Source organism: Zootoca vivipara, chromosome 7, assembly GCF_965207765.1.
Source record: "Zootoca vivipara chromosome 7, rZooViv2.hap1.1, whole genome shotgun sequence".
In the NCBI taxonomy this organism is placed as follows: domain Eukaryota; kingdom Metazoa; phylum Chordata; class Lepidosauria; order Squamata; family Lacertidae; genus Zootoca; species Zootoca vivipara.
Window position 1 is genome coordinate 28,297,670 of NC_142590.1, and position 19,704 is coordinate 28,317,373.

Below are 19,704 nucleotides of genomic sequence, written 5' to 3' on the forward strand. Positions count from 1 at the left end.
ATTCTTTGCCATACTGGTGTGCCAAACAGTTAGGGCCCCAGAGACATAAAATGGCGGACATCACCAGCAGCACCTAGAGTAGTCTTTTCACTGCTCCTGACACAGGCCTTCCTCACAGTAAGGCAGGAATGGGGAACCTGCCAGATCTTGTTGGACTTCAACTCCCATCACCCTTGATCATTAGGAATGCTGGCTGGGTCTGTTGGGAGTTGGAGTCCTACAACATCTGGAGGGCCCAAGGTTCCCCGTCCTTGCAGTAAAGGGAGGAAAAGTGGGCCCTCACGCCATAGACAAATGCCCAGTGAGGCCAACCCTTCTTCCTGGGCCTGTCCACATTAAATGTCTCAAATGGAAGCACCTTATGGCTAGATCCATGAAACAACAGGCACTCTTGATAGCAACCACTGCAAAGAAAGAAAAATGGATTCCTTCCTCACCATCTCAGGAGTCCTAAGAACACCAGATCCTGAGGCCATTTAGGAGGTGAGAACTTGAATTCAAGTAGCTAATTCCACTGGTTAGCATAAGTGAATGAACTGTCCCTGTAATGCTGAACTATAAAAGGAAGCAAATGTTAATGTGGAAGTGGGCTTTACAGTGATGCAAGACCCTCAAGACCAGGCATCCCCAAACTGCGGCCCTCCAGATGTTTTGGCCTACAACTCCCATGATCCCTAGCTAACAGGACCAGTGGTTGGGGAAGATGGGAATTGTAGTCCAAAACATCTGGAGGGCCGAAGTTTGGGGATGCCTGCTCAAGACCATTTGGACCGCAGAGCCCTTTTGCTGTGCTAAACTAACAATATAATAATTCCAGTATAATAAGTTTTCAGGGAGCTAGCACTGGACTCTGCAGATCAATAATGAAATATCCCCAACCATTCACACCAAGGTACTGGAAGCCTGAAGGATATTGACATCCTAAGCTGAGCTTGAATATCTGAGCTAAATGCACTAAATACATCTATCCCCCATAAATTTGCCGACTCCGAGCTTGGAATAATTATGTCAATAAGATTTTGGTGATGGTGACTCCTATGCATTTAATGTGGCGTATAATTAAGGCAGCAATCCTATACACACTGATATAAGACTAAGGCCCACTGGAATTGATGGGACTTCTTTCTGATACATTGTTGTTGTTGTTTAGTCATTTAGTCGTGTCCGACTCTTCGTGACCCCATGGACCATAGCATGCCAGGCACTCCTGTCTTGCACTGCCTCCCGCAGTTTGGTCAAACTCATGTTCGTAGCTTCGAGAACACTGTCCAACCATCTCGTCCTCTGTCGTCCCCTTCTCCTAGTGCCCTCAGTCTTTCCCAACATCAGGGTCTTTTCCAAGGATTCTTCTCTTCTCATGAGGTCGCCAAAGTATTGGAGCCTCAGCTTTAGGATCTGTCCTTCCAGTGAGCACTCAGGGCTGATTTCCTTAAGAATGGATAGGTTTGATCTTCTTGCAGTCCATGGGACTCTCAAGAGTCTCCTCCAGCACCATAATTCAAAAGCATCAATTCTTCGGCGATCAGCCTTCTTTATGGTCCAGCTCTCACTTCCATACATCACTACCGGGAAAACCATAGCTTTAACTATACGGACCTTTGTAGGCAAGGTGTTCTGATACATAAGACCACAATATTATAGTCTCTCCTAACAGAATCTGATTTAAGAAAGCTGTTCTTATTAATATAATTACATATGCAACATTATAATCTCATATGTACCTGTCACTTAAAAAAGAAGAAGCCTGCATTGAAAAACATATCCTACAATTGGGACCACTCATGCCAAGGACCATTCATTTGAAATCCCCTGTTTAATGCATATTAACAAGTTGAAACAAAGGCAAGCTGGGCATGTAGCTAATAAACTGTTTGCGGATCACCAGCCAATGCTCAATGGACCATCAGTTCAGCCACCACATTTCAAGCCAGTTTGTGGCAGCTGGGAACCAGCATTGCTATGGAGTCTGTGTTGCTATGACAAAGGCAGCATGCATTTTTACACTTTTAGCCAGGGCTTTCTGGCTAAGAAAAAGAGGGGTGGGGAGCTCAAAACTAATGGATGGCTCAGCTTTCCTGCTTTTTCCCCTCTATGTGTGTGTTTGAGCATATACATGCATGTAAGAGGCCATGCATGTTTGATAGTCCTTCTGGGAGTTTCAGAGTTGAAAAATCTCATTCATTAGTATAAGTGTGCAGACACTGCACTCCAAACACTCGCTTTAATGAGCTGTTTTAGGAAGACATCTCTATTTGTCTCCATCAACAAAAAAACATTCTTAAATAATGTGTAGGGAAAAGGGGGAGAGTGTGTTGCTCCTGTATGAAAAATTAGTCAGTTAATTAGAGGTCTATATGCTTTGCTTCTTTCTTGTCCCATTTCTCTAACCAGATATGGCAAGTCTGGTTGCCTGCTAGAGCAAGGGCGTACCCACCACGGGGCAAGTTAGGGCAGCTGCCCTACTCTAGAAGCAGGGCTGGTGGGCAGAGGCGGAGCACAGCCCGGCGGAGCGCGAGTTCGCCATTCCCGCCGCGCCGCGCCGCACCCTCCCTCCAGCTCCCCGGCGCGCCCTCAGGCAAGGCCAAGCGCGGCGGGGAACCAGGGAGCGCGGCGTGGTGGGCGGGAACGCTGAACTCGCGGTCACCAGCCCTGCTTCTAGGGAGGGGCACAGCCCGGCGGAGCGCGAGTTCGCCGTTCCCGCCCGCCGCACTGCGCCCTCCCTCCAGCTCCCCGTCGCGCCCTCTGGCAAGGCCAAGCGCGGCGGGGAACCAGAAAGCGCGGTGCGGCGGGCGGGAACGCTGAACCCGCGCTCCGCTGGGCTGGGCTCTGCCTCCGCCCACCAGCCCTGCTTCTAGGGAGGGGCACACCCCGGCGGAGCGTGAGTTTGCCGTTCCCACCCACTTTGTGGCCCCTCCCCTTCCGTGCCTTGGCCCCTCCCCTTGCCCCCCCTAGTTTTGATCCTGGGTACGCCCATGTGCTAGAGGATGCAAGAATTTACTTCATCCACTAGGTGATTACCAGTTTGCTTCTTAATAGTAACAATAATGAGGTTTATAAAGCCCTGTTCATCCACAAATCCTAGCAAGCTTTGCATTTTTTTTAGAGGGCATCCACCTCATAAATTCAGCAGCTTCTATGGCAGAATCCAGCAAGGCTCCAGGGCAGGATGAAGACCACTGGTCCTGTTAGCTAGGGATGATGGGAGTTGTAGTCCCAAAACATCTGGAGGGCCGAGTTTGCCTATGCCTGATCTACTCCAATGCAATAATCTTTTGTCCGACGTGGGGTTTGAACTCATGACTCTGAGATTAAGGGAACCATGCTCTACCAACTCAGCTACCCCAGACCCTACGGTTAATCTAGCCCTCATTGTAATCAACATCAATACCAGAGACTTGGGCTATGGTTACGGCTGACACCGCCTTCCACATATTATTATCCAAACACGTCTACATATTTTTTACATCGCACAAAATTGCATAGTTACACTGCCCAACAGTTGACCTATCAAGCAAATCACAGTCTGAACCACAGTTTAACAGCCACGACCATAAGATCGTAAGAAGAGTTCTGCTGGATCAGATCAGAGGCCCATCTGGTCCAGCATTCTGTTTCTACAGTGACCAATTTTCCTATGGGAAACTTACAAGCAGGACATGAGCACTAAAGCATCCAATCCACTTGCAATTCCTAGAGGCATCCTCAGAGGCAATACTGCCAGCACATAATTAGGATGTGCTCAGATACTCAGTGAATTGCCCAGATTTCACACCCTTTGTAGGAGCAACAGTAACAGGAGCAGGAATTTTCAAATACTGTACCTGGCAGACCACAAAATGTTGCTGGGTGGGGGGGGTGGGGGCGTGGATTTAGCTTTGTGGGCTACAAATTGTACAGGACAGGCATGGTACTAAGTGTGTTTACTTGCACAAGAAAGTTCAGTGAACGTAAACAGTATTTAGTCTTTCCAGATTAAGTGTGTTTAAGATTACAGCCTTTGTACCCAGACTTGGATTAAGTACAGCCAGCTAAATCAAAGAGTGCTAAGGTCAATGAGCTCAGTGAAACTTTAGAGTTATGAAAGTAACAGCCCACGTTTCCCCCCCCCTCACAGATCTGTTACTGTCTCCCATTCCCATTTGTCCTGTCCATTCCACAATCACATGTGGGAGTTTGGAACATTCAAAAATGAATGTTAACAATGCTAAACAATGATTTTAAAAAATGTATCTGTGTTTTAATGTTGTTTTGACTTCCACAGTCTATTGATCTAGTTGAGATTCCTGCATTGCAGGGGGTTGGACTAGATGACCCTTGAGGTAGTTTCCCACTCTACAATCCTATGATTCTATGGAAAGCTTATATGGCCAATGGGTTTATCCTTGCTCAGATAATGCAGAATCAAGTGAGCAGAGTTATTTAATTGTACCACTTCAGACTGGTGCGTGGGTCATTTTTGAATGCTTTCCCCACTTTCTTTTCTTTTTTCTTTTAACAACAAAAACTCAAGGTTAGCGTGTCAAGACCCCGGTGCACCCCTAAGGACAAATAAATAAACACTGACACAGAATTTTAGTTTAAGGTTAATGGGCAAAATTTTAGGCCACAATTTTATTGATTACAGCAATGTGAGTGGTATTGGCTTAGGCATTGGCGATAGCTATACAGCAGGCATGTCCAACAGGTAGATTGTGATCTACCGGTAGATCACTGGACGTCTGTGGTAGATCACTGGCTCCCCCCTACAATGCTCAACAATTCTGCCCTGCACCCCTAAAAATGGGGCTTTCCTTCCTTAAAAAAAAAGCTCATCAACTTTGACCTGAACCCCCCAAAAGGTGATAGATCATTGCCAGTTTTTAACTCTGTGAGTAGATCACAGTCTCTTGGAAGTTGGGCACCCCTGCTATACAGTATCTGATTCCTGCCCACCTTGCAGAAAGTCTGGAAAGGTAAACAACCAAAGAAGGGAGCTCCGTCAACGGCAACCAACTGAAGCTCACCCTGGGGTTCCCACTGGGTTCTGGCAAGCGGACTTCGGACGAGATCCAGACCTGTGTATTCAGTTACTGGAATACCCTTGTACCTGGAGGGGCAGGTGATGGCCTCCCCTCCCCCACATAAGCCAATGCCTAACAGCCAAACCTTACAAAAGTTGTGACGATTGCTAAGAGGTAGGCGAAAACCAAATGGCCTGTGCCAATTTGCCAAATGGAAAAAAATCCTACCCAGCCCCTGTTCCAAAACAGATGACCAACCGAAGTCCGGAGCAAGGCCAAAGCAGACATCTAAAATACAGGGTGGGTGGGTGTTCGGCATCGCGAAGCCAGGTGAATCCCCAGAAACGCATCGCCGCCTTTTATGCCCCCACGATCACACATCCGATCTCTGATTGGCCAATAGGCCATGGTGTGATCATGGGGCCATCACCTGGGCTGGGCTCAATCCCCCACCCCCTCAAGAATAGTGGGGGGGCGTCTTGGGCCCAAGCGAAACACGGACCCTCAATTAGGAGGATCCAATTTAGCGTAACCATCTTTTTTGGAATGCTAGCTTATTGCATGCATGGATATTTTAAAATGGAGGTCATCCAACCCACTCCTGTACTTTGAAATAGTATACTGCAGAATTCTACCACCTCATTCTGCCCCCTCATTCTGTATTATGGGTAGAACAGTTCTCAGTATTTTTAGTCTATGAAAAGGCTGTTGACATGATATTTCAGGATACTGTTTTCTTTCTCTTAGTTCACAGTGGCCGAGCTAGTTCTGCAGTTTCTGTTAGAGGAAAGGTGGCCTTTTTCAGTTACTAATGCTGAGTCGTTCTTCCCTATGTATCATCCTCGCCCAGTGATTCAAGACTTTCCAACTTCAAGCTTGTATTTTTGCAATAAACTCTACCAGGTTAGTCAGTAACTGAAACTAAGCTGGAATGTAATGGCCTGATGGCCGTCCTCTTTCTAACATGCAATCTCTAGCTCTCCAATGATTGTGTGTGGGTTGAAATATAGAATTTAAGAAGTCCACAGCCTGAGAGGGTGCTTCCCAAACAGTATTTTTTGGAGCTGATAACAGCATTAAGAAACTGAGATGTACCCCTTACTTAGCAGCATTGGGAAGCAGACTCTATTTCTGAGAATTCTATTTCTTCCTATTTTTCAGAAGTCCTAAATGACCTACAGCATACACAGCAACTTTATAGTCAGTTAGGAGGTAGCCCCTCATTTCTTGCCATTTCTGCAGGGCCTGGTTTCTCTCTCTTTCAGATCAAAACAAAATGATTATGCTGAAAGTATAATCATTTTATGCTGAAAGATGTAAGACCCAGTGAATTCAATGGGACTGGGTAAGTACACACATTATTTCGAATTTTGAAATTTTGCAACGGAAGCCTGCATTTTATTTTTAATTTTGCTGCAATATACATTGGCAGTGGAAGAGGTCACTGTATAAAGTGCATTCAAAATAGTTATCTATTATATTTACACACACGCACCCATAATTTCTCCAGAGCAAATGTCACTTCTCAGTTTGAGGAAAGCTGAGATCTGGAACTCCTTGCCACAAGCGAAACTTTCTGGCAATTTCCAGAGATGGATTAGATAACAGTAGAAAGGGAAGTCAGTAATTTTCTGCTGAATATGCCAACCTCTGTCATCACCTGTCATCTCTTTGTGAATAGATCTGCCCCTTTACTGTTCTTTTGTGACTGGTAGGCCTCAGTAGTTTTCAGCCATCTCGTGGGCCTTGGGGGTAAAATGCACTAGCTAGAATATTTCCAGAAATGACCTTTTTGTGAACCAGTCTTTAGAATTCATTGAATCTGTACGATGATCTTGCCCTCCAGATGTTCTTGGACTCCAACGTCTATCAGCAGCAGTCAGCATAGCCCAATGGTTAGGGATAGTGGGAGCTGGGTCAAGCAAAATTCGGATGATCACAAATTTGGCCGCAGTTGTTGGCCCTCCCCACTTCCCCAGCAGAGTCTTGAATAATTCTTAAGATGTTTTGTTAATATGTTTTAATGAGATGCTATTTATGATTAAGATCATAGCTACACTCTATTCTGGCTAGGATTCAGCCACTCAGAGGCCTAAAGCAATAACAAGAGTCACAGTTGTTTAAACCGTGAAGTCCTTCTAGCTTTTCTACAGGGATCCATGAACTCTGCTCTCTGCAACTCTCAGCTGGCTCCCAGAATTCAAGAATGCAAAGCAACCAGTGAATCAGCAACTTTTTACAGTAACGTATATAGACTCAAGCAGTGCACATGCATGTCAATGAGCGTATGGAACAGATAAAAAAAGGGGGGAGCTCACTTTCAGAAGTGGGTGCAAAGGAAACAGAGTGAATGTATCTCCCCTCTTTTAATAGACTTGGGGAGGGTCTCTCTTGGGAATAGATTGACAATAGAATTGTTAATCCATTCTTCAAAAGGAAGAATAGATTAACAAAAACATTTTTAAAATATTCTGTAAAGAAAAATATTTCCCATTAAACTTGAACGATTCTACAAATATTTATTAAGCTGGCTTTCATCCTCCTGTAGCTTTTGGTGTTTTTAAATTCAGTTAACGCCTAATCAATCTTCCTGGGTTCTCCCACATTAGTGACATTTTCAAAAGAATTTGTAAAGATCCCTCAACAAGAGCTGGGTCTGATCTGAGCCAAGGAGAAAGGAATGCTATCAAATCACCAGCGCTACTTCTAAGGCTACATGACCTGTTCAGACTTGTTATAGGGCTGCTGCTTGTTTCTCTAGGAGTGACGAATGCCCCAATTTCCAGGACTACAGCCAAACTAGATATGATGTTCAACGTGTATTTGCGCTTAACATGCAGCTTATATATATATATATATATATATATATATATATATATATATATATATATATATGTAAATAGTACCAGCAGCTATGGTAGTGGTATAATTATCAGAATCCCAGCAGGCAAGAGAGGGGATTTAACTCTTTCATCTGTTATGGCCCTGAGGAAGATGACTCCTCCTGGTACTTGCTTTGGAGAGAAACCCACCACTAGATCTAATGGGGACATCCTTCCCAATGCAGATAGCACCTCTGGGATAACAGGTTAGGCTGGTCATCTTCACCCAGAGGCAAAAATAAAGCAAACCCATTTGGTCTACCTGCATGAGCTCAAAGGAAAACAAGTGGTATTTGCCCTGCAATGCTTCTTTCTGTAGGCTATGCTCAGGTAACTTCTGGCTATGAGTCATATCCTTAGAAATGGTCTACGGCACTTATCTTCAATAGGTGGGGGTTGGTATGCATTAGTGGGTTGCGGCCTGATCCAAGGTGGGTCACAACAGGAACGCTACTGCCATGCAAATATAAGGTAAAGAATTAAGAAACGGGCTCTCTAATGCATGTTTGGGTTAAAAGTGGCCCCTGGATCTGAAAAGGTTGAAGATACCTGGTCTACAGCAGGGCTAGGTGAAAGGTAGATGGGAATCTCCTTCTAGATTGCAAAGATGGTTTCTAGTAGAATGACAAGGATCTCGGACTTCCAATTGTTTAACAGTAGCAACAACAAAAGTGACTTTTGTTTTCTAATTTAGGTTGTTAGAATCAGTGATGTGTAGTAACCTAGATGTAGTTTTGAAAGCATATAAGCAGGTCATCTTGGGTATGTAGTAACACAGATATATAGATATAGGTTAGGTGTCCTGGTGTAAAGGTAAAGGTAAAGGGACCCCTGACCATTAGGTCCAATCATGACCGACTCTGGGGTTGCGGCGCTCATCTCGTGTTATTCGCCAAGGGAACCGTTGCACAGCTTCCAGGTCATGTGGCCAGCATGACAAAGCCGCTTCTGGCGAAATCAGAGCAGCACATGGAAACACTGTTTACCTTCCTGCTGGAGCGGTACCTATTTCTCTACTTGCACTTTGACGTGCTTTCGAATTGCTAGGTTGGCAGGAACTGGGACCGAGCAACGGGAACTCACCCCGTCGCAGGGATTCGAACTGCCGACCTTCTGATCAGCAAGCCCTAGGCTCTGTGGTTTAACCCACAGCGCCACCTGCATCCCTAGTTGTCCTGGTGTACACATAGGTAATTAACCCTCTAAGCCACAGTTTTGCATTTGTCTCCATTCCCAGCCAGTATCCAGTATTCTGTACAGTGGTACCTCTGGTTAAGAACTTAATTCATTCTGGAGGTCCGTTCTTAACCTGAAACTGTTCTTAACCTGAAGCACCACTTTAGCTAATGGGGCCTCCTGCTGCCGCCACACCACTGGAGCACGGTTTTTGTTCTCATCCTGAAGCAATGTTCTTAACCCGAGGTACTATTTCTGGGTTAGTGGAGTTTGTAACCTGAAGCGTTTGTAACCTGAAGTGTTTGTAACCCGAGGTACCACTGTACTAGTATTCAGTTGATAGATCTTATAACTGTAGTAAAACAACAACAACAAAGTCCATCCTAAAAGCCTACTCCTGATATACAAAGCAATGCATACTTCACAGCAAGGCCAGAACAAGGTTTCAAAGGGCGTGTTAGGCTCTGGCAGCAGACAGTCATGGTGCAAGCACTGGAACCATGTGACCAGACTTCCCAGTGCATCAGTGAAAAGAGCTATTTTCATTTTCCCACAATGCAAGGCCTGGGAGTCCAGTCACACAGTCTCAAAAGTCACTTCAATACTACATCAGGCCTGCCTAACAAGGCTCCCCAATGTGAGAGCATCATTGCTCACTGCTGGGAATACTAAGCATGTCATGAGGACGAGGTGGGCAAAGTGGCACGGCATGTATAGAACCAGAGCCCACATGTACTCTGGAGTAACATCTGTCATGCTGGGATAGCTTGGTTGTCTGTACAACCCTGCCAAGTGGTACGGAAGATTTTGCCACATGTTCGGGTATCAGAGCAGAGCGTGTGATTATAATAGCCACCTGCATAGTTTGCTTCAGAGATGCCATTCAAATAGAACGTCAAAATAAAACAGTTTTGAGGGAGCTGAATTTGCCCACCCAAAAATTGCAACTGTGGGTTGATTACTCCTAGCTTCAGACAGATTGGAATAGGTGGCCAACTTACTGTCATTTTAAAAAAAAAAAAGACTGTAGCACCAAAGTCACGAGGTACCATTTTCTGGGAGGTTCTTCCCTCTTTGCTTGCCTGTACTGGCAGCTAACAGCTGGAAGTGTCCAAATAAAACACACCAAGTGGGCAGGGAACATGCTGAGACTGTAGAACGCATACATATTTTTGGTGTGCTTCCCGCAGTTCAGTTCACCCCACAAATCCTGGATGTGTGGGAGAAGGTGAGTTGGCCATAGACTCACAAGCCACCTACCCATCCGAGTGCTGTCAGTTTTCTGGGTTCTGACGAAGCAGTTGCATGAGGTAAACTAAACACCCCTGCTGTTCCTTGAAGTAAATTCAAATGAGCCTTGCTAATTTCCTCCTGAGAGTCCAAGTCAAAAGCGAAATGAAAGAGTAGCATTCTGCGGAGATCCCTACATTGCTTCACTAAAGAGGCAAAGATTAAAGGGCAACATTCCCTTTGCCCTCCTGGTAAAACTCTTATTACTAAGGCAAAGGTAATCAATCAAAGAGCAGCTCATGAGCTTTAAATGATTGCTACAGGGGGGCAAGAAGGAATTGTTTCTTCCCCAATAGCTCCACACACTTCACTATGCACTGGATGGGACTGTGGTTGGCAAACTGATTGATTGATTATTGAAGTGTTTGGTTGTGCTCATTGCCATCACTCAAAGCATAGCGGGCACTGGTGGGGGGGCACTGAGGGGGGCTACCACTTGAGACTGCAGGTGTTTTTTTTTGTTTTGCATTTTTGAATAATCGAATGTGTGTGTGTGTTTAAAGAAACCTCCCTATACTGTAGCATGAAGTGGGAAAAGCCTGGAATTCAACCATCCCAGGCTACCACTTCATTCTGTGTGATGAATCATAGAACCGCAGGCCACATAAAACTAAGCCATGATGTTTGGCTTATTTGGACGTACTGTGCATGAGTACTCCCAACTCCTTTCCTCATGCGACCAGGTGCAACCCACAAAGGAGCTAGCTTAGTGTTAACTCTGAACCTACGGACAAGGGTTTAGTTGGTCATAGCCAGCCTTAAACTAAAACACTAGCTGGCCTTAAACCAAAGTTTCTTGTTGGCTTGCAAGTCAGTTTGTTAGGGAAAAGCAAACAAAAAAAAACACCTGGGTTCATACATAAGAGCAGCGGTGGCCAGTGCCCATTGGCTGAGCTTGCCTAGCCATTAGGCAGGGTGAGGACGCTGCCTCAGGTGACAGAAGCCCCCCCCCAGGTGGATCTGTTTGGTTTTTATTGTACTATATGTTGAAAACATTTCATTAAAAAGTTATGGGGGTGGGGGAGAGTCCTTTACTTTGAACTGAGGAGGACACACACAGGAAGGGGACAGTTGGAGCAGGGTGGTCCCTGCAGGGTAGAAAGGGTCTCCCAGGGTGAGAGATTGGGGGAAGAAGTAAGCTGAGAAGTAAGGTGAGAGGATACAGATGATATAAAGGGCCTTATAGTTATTCCCTCTTCTCTTCTCTCTTCTCTTCTCTTCTCTTCTCTTCTCTTCTCTTCTCTTACTTTTTAATTTATTGCTTTTTTATTATTCTTGTTTGTAGAGTGGTCTGGTTTTTATTGTATTCCATGCACACACACACACACACACACACACACACACACACACACACACACACCTTCCCCCTAGTGGCATTCTTGCAGGCTCCCTGTCTGCCCTGCACCTGTGCTGGTGGCAAAGTGGCAGTGCCATTGGTGACAGTTTTGGGCAAGATTGTGTCCATTTCAGGCAAGATCTCACCCAAAGGCAGTGCGATTTTGTCTGGAATTGGAGCCATCCAGCACAGGCAAAGTGTGCAGTGGCAGGTTTGGTGGTGGGAGCAGTGGCTGCAGCAGCAAGGCAGGGTGGCACTTCTCATTTCGCCTCAAGCAGCAGAATGGGACATGCTGCCCTTGCCCATTGGGTTTGGTAGAGTGGAAGGCAGGGAGACCCAGAATGGGTGGAGCTAAGACCAGTGACAGGTAGAGGCTGGCTGAGGGAAGGCTGAGGTTGGTGGGGCTTTGCCTCATTCATTGCAATGGACTACTGTCCCCTGCTAGCACCATTCAGAAGCTCAAGCACAGTATGGCTTAACAGACCAAGCTTTGTGGCTTTGTGGTAGCGGCCAACTTTGAAAGGACCTCATAGGTCATCTGGTCCAATGCCTGCTCACTGAAGGAAACCCAGAGCTAGGGAGCTCAATTCAATATGTAGCTTGAATCAACATTAAAAGCTTAGATTGATTCTGTGCTGCGTCTTTTATGGCCAAACAGATGTATTTCTCAATGTTCCTTCCTCCCATTCATTAGCTCCTTCTCTCTTATATTTAGAAGTCACTGCTCATTTCCTGAACATTTTCCATGGCATTGCCTTTGTGCCACATGTGAGTATCATAGGTTACAGACTGTTCCATTAGGTCCATTAATATAATAAAAAAGACTGCCTGATTAATGGCATGTATAATCTCCTTAAGCGCGCGCACACGCACACACGCACATGCAGTAAAGTAAACAACTTCTTGTCAAGCTTTGCTGATGTTATGGTGCTGTGCCGATCACAGGGGAAACAATTCCCCCTCTTTGAGACTGAACTAAAATTAGGCCCCACCTGCATGGTGTTAATAAAGTCTTCCACAGCTGCATCCTACATACAAGTTCTGCAGATTGCTTCATGGAAAGCTGCGTACATCTTGAAAACAGAGTCATTAAAAAAAAATTAGCCACCTTTTTGCCGAGCGCACCCCTCCCAATGCATTATTAATGATAAATAGAAATTATTATCACTTTAATCATGCTGACGAGCAATCTCAGAAATAGAACCACTTAGAACCTAATTTGGTGCCTGCATTGCTCTGTATTTAACCACTTCGCCCCCAAATGTAGGGGGCAATAATAACCCCTAAAAGTACAGGACAGGATTATATGCGCACTCTTCCTCCCCCGGCCAAAAATGCTCAGTGTGATCTCAAGATGGAGAATGAGATCAGGGAAGTATCCAAAAGAGATGAAGTTGTAGTACTGGGCGACTTCAATTGCCATCATATAGATGCAGTAAGTGCATCTTCTGGTTATGACAAAGAGGTAAAGTTTCTAAATAACACCTTGTCATGGAACTGGCCAGACCCTAGTCTTAATCTTAAGTGATGAGCAGGACTTGGTCCGTGTGATATTTTTGTAACTGGAGTGCTATCAAGTTCAAGTGGACATTATTATTTTTAATGAAATAAATAAAATTGCTGAGAGCGTCCAACAGAGCCACACTTGACTCGAAACGGATAAAATTCCAAAAACAATGAGAGGACTGTTGGGTTCAAAGTAATGTCAAGTGGGTCAAATCTCTCAAGTGTGTATGGGCATTATTCCAAATCACAATGATAAAAGCTCTGCTATAATGTATGTCACAGAGCAGGAAAGGTATCACATCCAAAAGGATGTCTGTGTGGTTAATGTGCAAAGTTAAGGAAAGGGAAGGCTTCCTTTGCAAAATGGAAGTCTTATCCAAATTAGGAAAACGAAAAGGAGCACAAACGTTGACAAAAGAGATGCAAGCAACTAGGGGTGCAAAGGAGTGGGTTAGAAGTATTTAAGGACCATAGAACCATAGAAAAGTACAAAATTGGGTTGATCCAGAAGGGCATGAGTAGAAGGGGACTTTCCTGCCCACTGCTCCCCTTGAGCCTCTCTGAAAAAGCTCTCTCAAGGGTTAGGGACCCTGGTAAATGGGGTGGGCTGTGGTTCAGAAAGGGCGAGATAAGCAGCACCCATTATTTTGGCACTGGAGGCAGAAAATCCCACAAGTACCTCCTTCCCTTCCCTAGCACAGTAGGCATTCAAACAACCAATAAAAAATGTATGGCCCAAGTCAGCTGTCTGAAGTGGCTACCTCACTCGATCTAATGGTAGGGCCAGTCCAAACACTATTGTTGGTGGTGCATTACAGTAGAGTAACGTAAACAGTAAACCGGATGTCTGGGTTGGAGAGCTTATAGACTACATTGTGACAGTGAGAGGCAAACACCGAAGTCATGTGTCTCCGAAAAGAGTAACAAATTGATTTGGTACATGCAGGTTTCTTTTCTATTACTCTACAATACATTTACTAGCATAGATGTCTCAATACTGCACTCTTTCTTGCTTTTGTTGCGACAGGACTAACACAGATACAACAGCGGAGGAAATGGCAAATGGAAGCAGGGAAGGCACAAAAGCGAGAGCCAAAGGTAACAAGGAGATGAATATGGGCAGATGAAGGTCACCTCCAGACTGTCAGCATTTCACAGAAGGAATTCAAGTACATACTGTGCTGGAAATGTAAATTTGTGCAACTAAAACGGATTCGAGCACTCTGTTGCCCTAGCACAACAGATCCACTTTTTTTTTTTTTTTTAGAATTAGGAAAGTGAGGGTGAAATGCATTGTAAAGTGTGGGATGAATGACTGATTAATGGGAAGACATATGAGCACTGCACAAGCAAATTAGGATGAATGTTCATTGCCTTATAATATTGACCTGCAAACAAATAAAAATGAATGCTCACTAAAGGCCAGACCTAGTCCAAGCTCTGCATAAGCTTTGAGCAAGTGAATCAGGATGAATGCCTGATAAACATGTCACCTGGATCTAGCAGCAGACATCATATGCACTCACGTGCATAACTAGGGGGAAGAGGAATAAGGGGTATTTAAAATCCAGCAGCCTTATCATGGAACAGAATGCTGGATTTATAACATGAGAAAGAACTGAAATTTCTGTGTTTGGTCATCTTCACCTACCCATGTGTGTTCTCTTAAAGCATTTCCAAAAATTACTTTTCTTTTTTTCCCCATCCCTCTTAGCAAGCCCATTATCATTTAAACATAAAAGCTGGACTGAATGGCTATGAGATGGTTAAGTTTGCAAGAATGAGACATAAAGTACAGAAATATGTGCAGGTCAGGCACTGGACAGCTGGTTGTACTCAAAATTAAATAAATGAGAAAATGTGCTCTCAAAATTAAGTCTCTGTGATTTGCAGTCTCATTAATTATCAGCCTGGCCTAGCTGTAAAGCAATGTAATTGGTATAATTTTGTTGGTTGTTGTTAAAAGGGACTCAAGTTTGACCCCCTGGTTAATGCCATAATTTATTCCCCATTTTAGGATATTATAGCATGTCAGTAATTTAATCAAAGAGGACTACCAACTGGCATAGCTCAAACAAACAGTTTGTTTACTTGCGTTGCCCAATTGCTGCTGGAAAGAAAGAAAGAAAGAAAGAAAGAAAGAAAGAAAGAAAGAAAGAAAGAAAGAAAGAAAGGACTTAAACTTCAATTCCTAGACAGTGCCTGCCTCTCTCTCTCCATTGCAATCCATTAAAGACTTGACTGCTTCCTGAGATGGAGCAATTCTAGAGCACAATATCACAAAGGATTCTGCACAGCAGCAGGATGGGAGGGGACCCACTTAGATAGGTTTCACTCACTGGTAGTAGCCCAGGGGGAAAGTGCATCCAGCCAGCTGCACGGGCTCACTTCATGGTATAACTTTACACTATTTTCTCTCTAAGTCGCTACTAATCCCCTGGGTTTACATGTTTTTTTGGGCTGCATCAGAGAAAAGCAGTGTGAAATTGCCTGAAAGCCTCCTTATAAATAAGACTTATGATAGAGACTAGGTTGGTTGATGAAAAGGCTGAAAGCAATGCCCCCAGGGATCCCCAAAAACCATTTTACAAGTCTCCTGCTGCGATTTTTGGTCTCTATCTAATGACTGATAACTTAAAGAAATAAAGGAAAGGACAGGGTGGAGGAGGCGGGAGGCCTTTTCTAACTAAGCTCAAGTCTCCATGGCCCACTTTGGTTGAACTGGAAATGATCTACCCAAAAGAAAATACTTTCAGGTTTAGTGTAAATCTACGTGGCCGCTGACTAACACAATACTTTCCCTTTTAAACATGGTGAGATGGCAGGTAATAGTGCTAGGCAGGTGTTTTATCAGTGCTAAGCAGGCAAAAAATTCCTACTGCTAATGATAGGGAGTGTTGTTGTGCTATTTTGAATATTTGGAGGTCTCGGTGTTAAGAGATGCTTCCCATTTCCTGGACTGAAAAAGGCATTGAACTAAAAATATAAGCCCAACTATCAAACCTGAGTATGCTACTTCTACAAATGTGAAAAGGGTAAACATGCTGGATCAATAATTGCAGATTATGCCAGCCCTCTTGAAGTGTGGCCCTTCCCCTACCCCGTCCTTGTGCTAATGAAGATCTCCCTGTTAACATTAGTGATATGGCATTTCAAACAGTATTCAACACTTGTAAATTGGCTAAATGTCTATTCTGCCAAGTTTAAAACACTCGTCATTGGATTAAACCTCATTTCTTTGCCCTTCTTCTAATGACATTTATCAAGTCCACTTAAACATCCTGACCAATCTGTTTCCTGCTGAACTGCAACAAATGAGCTATTTATCTTAAGCTTGTTCAGTTCATATTAGCAGGGAAAGGTAGGCATCCGTTCAATACTTCAGATACTATATAAATCAAATAGGACGTGAGCAAGTGCATTTGGATCATATGCTAACACTAGAATTGAAGTGATTTTTTGTTGGGAATCTGGGGTGAGATATCCACCTAGCAGAAGTTGCCCCCAGTTCCAGTCACCACACAGAGGGAGCTTAAGGTCCAAAATAGTTTACTGCTGCAGAATATAAGGCTTCAGTAATACAGTACAGGACATTGATATATACATACAGCTTGTAGGCTTTGTAGATACAGATACAAGGGCAAAGTATATGTGTTGCTCCAGCTTCAAGATCTAACACAGACTTCAACTCCGTGCCTGTGGACTGAGCCCAGACCACTGAGCTGATCTGTCTTATCCACTTATATAGACGGCATTGGGCAGTTGCCACAGCAACTGGCTTGACTGATCATGCACCAGTTGGCTTATCTCAGACATGGGGTGATTTGTGCCCACGAAATAAATTAACCCCTTCCTCTATGCCCACTTCTTCCAACAATGTTCACGTTTGGTTTTTTGGTGGGTGAAGCTAGAAACACCAAATCATCCAATCATAACCTCTGTTACTGAAAGGGTGCAAACAACTGGAAACTTTAAGGGTCTAGCCCAGGGGTCAGAAATTTTTTTCAGCAGGGGGCTGGTCCCCTGTCCCTCAGACCTTGTGGGGGCCGGATTATATTTTTCGGGGGGGGGGGGAATGAATGAATTCCTATGCCCCACAAATAACCCAGAGATGCATTTTAAATAAAAGCACACATTCTACTCATGTAAAAACACACTGATTGCCGGACCGTCCGTGGACTGGATTTAGAAGGCGATTGGGCCGGATCCGGACCCCGGGCCTTAGTTTGCCTACCCATGGTCTAGACTCTAGCCAGTGTGAGCCACAGGAAAACCACTATCTGGTATCCTGATTATCATTAGTGTTGAAAAATATATATTCACGAAGGAGAATTTGGGTTCTGCTGGCTCTTGATTTCAGTCCCTCTGATGTGCTTGTTTTCATTAAACACAATTTGCTTCCCTTTGTTATGCTGGAGTGTCTGGAAGGGGTTTTGTTTTATGCCATGTACCTGCCTTCAAAGCTGTGGAGAAGGAGAACAATGGCATAGCCCCTAGCACTTTGTTTATAAGAGGTCTTTTGTTGTTGCTTAATAGAAAGGCATTTCCTCTATGCAGTGCAAGTTGCTTTTGACATGCAGATCATGCAAAGCTTGCCAATATGCGCCCCCTCCCTTTTGAACATTCCACTCATGCCATTGGTCCCCTCTTGTAAAGAGGTCTCTATCTTACCATGTGCCATTTGGCACAAATTCCTTGGGCAATTCTGTTATCCCAAACAATCCTTTTGCTCTTTTCCTCATCTGCCCCAGTCTCCACCATTAGAAACACTTTTCTGTTTACTTTCCCTTGCTGTCCATTAACTGCTATCAGAGTCTCTCCTAATCTCTGCAGGGATTTGCAGGGATCTATTTGAGCAGAGAATTAATGGGGGGGAGTCACACCCTTATTTGGCCATGTATCATGTCCCTTTCTCGGTAAAGAAGGATACGGTGCACTTGTTGCGACTTCTGCTGTGTATTCTAGACAGGTTAAGGTGATGGAGAAAGAGCAAATGGAGTGGAGGGAGGAAGGAAGCAGCGCAGTAATTAAAGCCATTTCTTTGATATGCCTTTAGCCATTAGAACCTCTAAAGCATGTAAGCACAGGATCTGCATTAGTTACTAATTGTAACTAGCTCTTTCTTAAACCCCCAACCGAGTCCTGCTGCAACTGAAGCAACAAATTGCCTGAAGACGTTTCTCAGCTGGAGCGTAAAGAACCTTAACTGGGCGGTTTGATCTTATCCAGCATTTATTAGCATTAGTCTTGTTGCAAAGGAGTTGAAAAAGCACCCCACAATGGGCAAGTGCTGCCCATTTATTTGTGGTAGTTGTTCACAGATCTTTTCAACAGTATTGTAGTGCTTGGACTCTCTCTCTCTCACTCTCTCTCTCTCTCTCTCTCTCTCTCTCTTCTTATATTTGGGACTGTTCTGTGGATACAATGGCTTGGAGTACCTCTATACAATGATGGTGGTGGCGGTGGTTGTGATGATGATGATGTCAATAATATGAATATACCAATAATTGCCATGGCGGCTTCTAAGCACTCTACAAGTATAAAGCCAATTGCAAAATCCTATAAATGGGCATAATTAAAATACACAATAAGACAATTTAATCAAAGCATTAAATAAAGCACCTGCAATTAAAATGCACAATAAAACCATCCCATTGAAACAGCATGGCAATTAAAAGAGTTAAAGCAACAATTAAAACAATCAAAGCTGGAGGTTCATGTTAGGAGATCAGGGGAATGTCAGGCGCAAATATTTGTCTTCTCCCAGGCCTTTGGCTCATTAAACCACCTGTGGCTTTTCAAAATGGGGGGGGAGGGGGTTGTTGTTTTTGTTTGTTACCATGTTATGAATGTTTCTGTTTTTTAAATATTGTAAACTGCCTTGTGATCCTCTGTTGAAGGGTGCCATAGAAATTTGAAAATAATAATAATTAAACATTTAAAAAATAGGTGTGTCATCAAGAGTCAGCAGAATGTTGATACCGAAGGGGCCTCTTACATTTCAGCAGAGAGAGTGTTCTGCGACATGGGTGTTCCCAGTAAAAAAAGCCCACCTCTATGTTAGAATAAGCCGATATTCATCAGGAGGTGGGGGGGGCAGATCTGTCCTCCTACAAAATGCATCTATGGGCTGGAATGAACTCAGTGGAGACTTGCTATGACTTAAAAGTGGGTAGAAATAAGCCCGTAGTGAAAAAAAGCCATGCTTAAGTGGCATGGCTATTTCAACTGGTGAGGCTGTAAGACAAAACTGCTGCCTGCCATCATATGGGAAGGGGCCATTTTGTCTTTGCCTTTCCATAGCAGGAGACATGGCTTTTTCAGACCTCACAATTCAAGCACATGCTTACTGAAAGGGTGGTTGCCTGATTATGCCAACAGACTGCAGTTAGGGTGACCATCCACTCAGGGGCCTCCCAAAGGTAAGTGCTCCCCACCAAACCAACTGCATAGTGGTGACTAGTCCTTAGTGAACTGTGCACCAGCTGGTGCAGTCCATAACACCATGTCCATA

General features: G+C 44.2%; 1 protein-coding gene and 1 long non-coding RNA gene across 4 annotated transcripts in view; one reads left to right on the plus strand and one right to left on the minus strand.

The window, feature by feature from the left end:
* LOC118088973 (uncharacterized) overlaps window positions 1-19,665 on the plus strand; it is a 58,073-nt gene extending 38,408 nt beyond the window's left edge. The window contains exons 4-5 of one of the 2 annotated variants that reach the window (XR_015950995.1): window positions 14,218-14,288; window positions 15,208-19,665. This is a non-coding gene — a long non-coding RNA (uncharacterized LOC118088973). The other variant, XR_009557882.2, reaches the window with a different exon arrangement.
* ADGRL2 (adhesion G protein-coupled receptor L2) overlaps window positions 1-19,704 on the minus strand; it is a 548,846-nt gene that overhangs the window by 281,010 nt on the left and 248,132 nt on the right. The window lies entirely within an intron of this gene.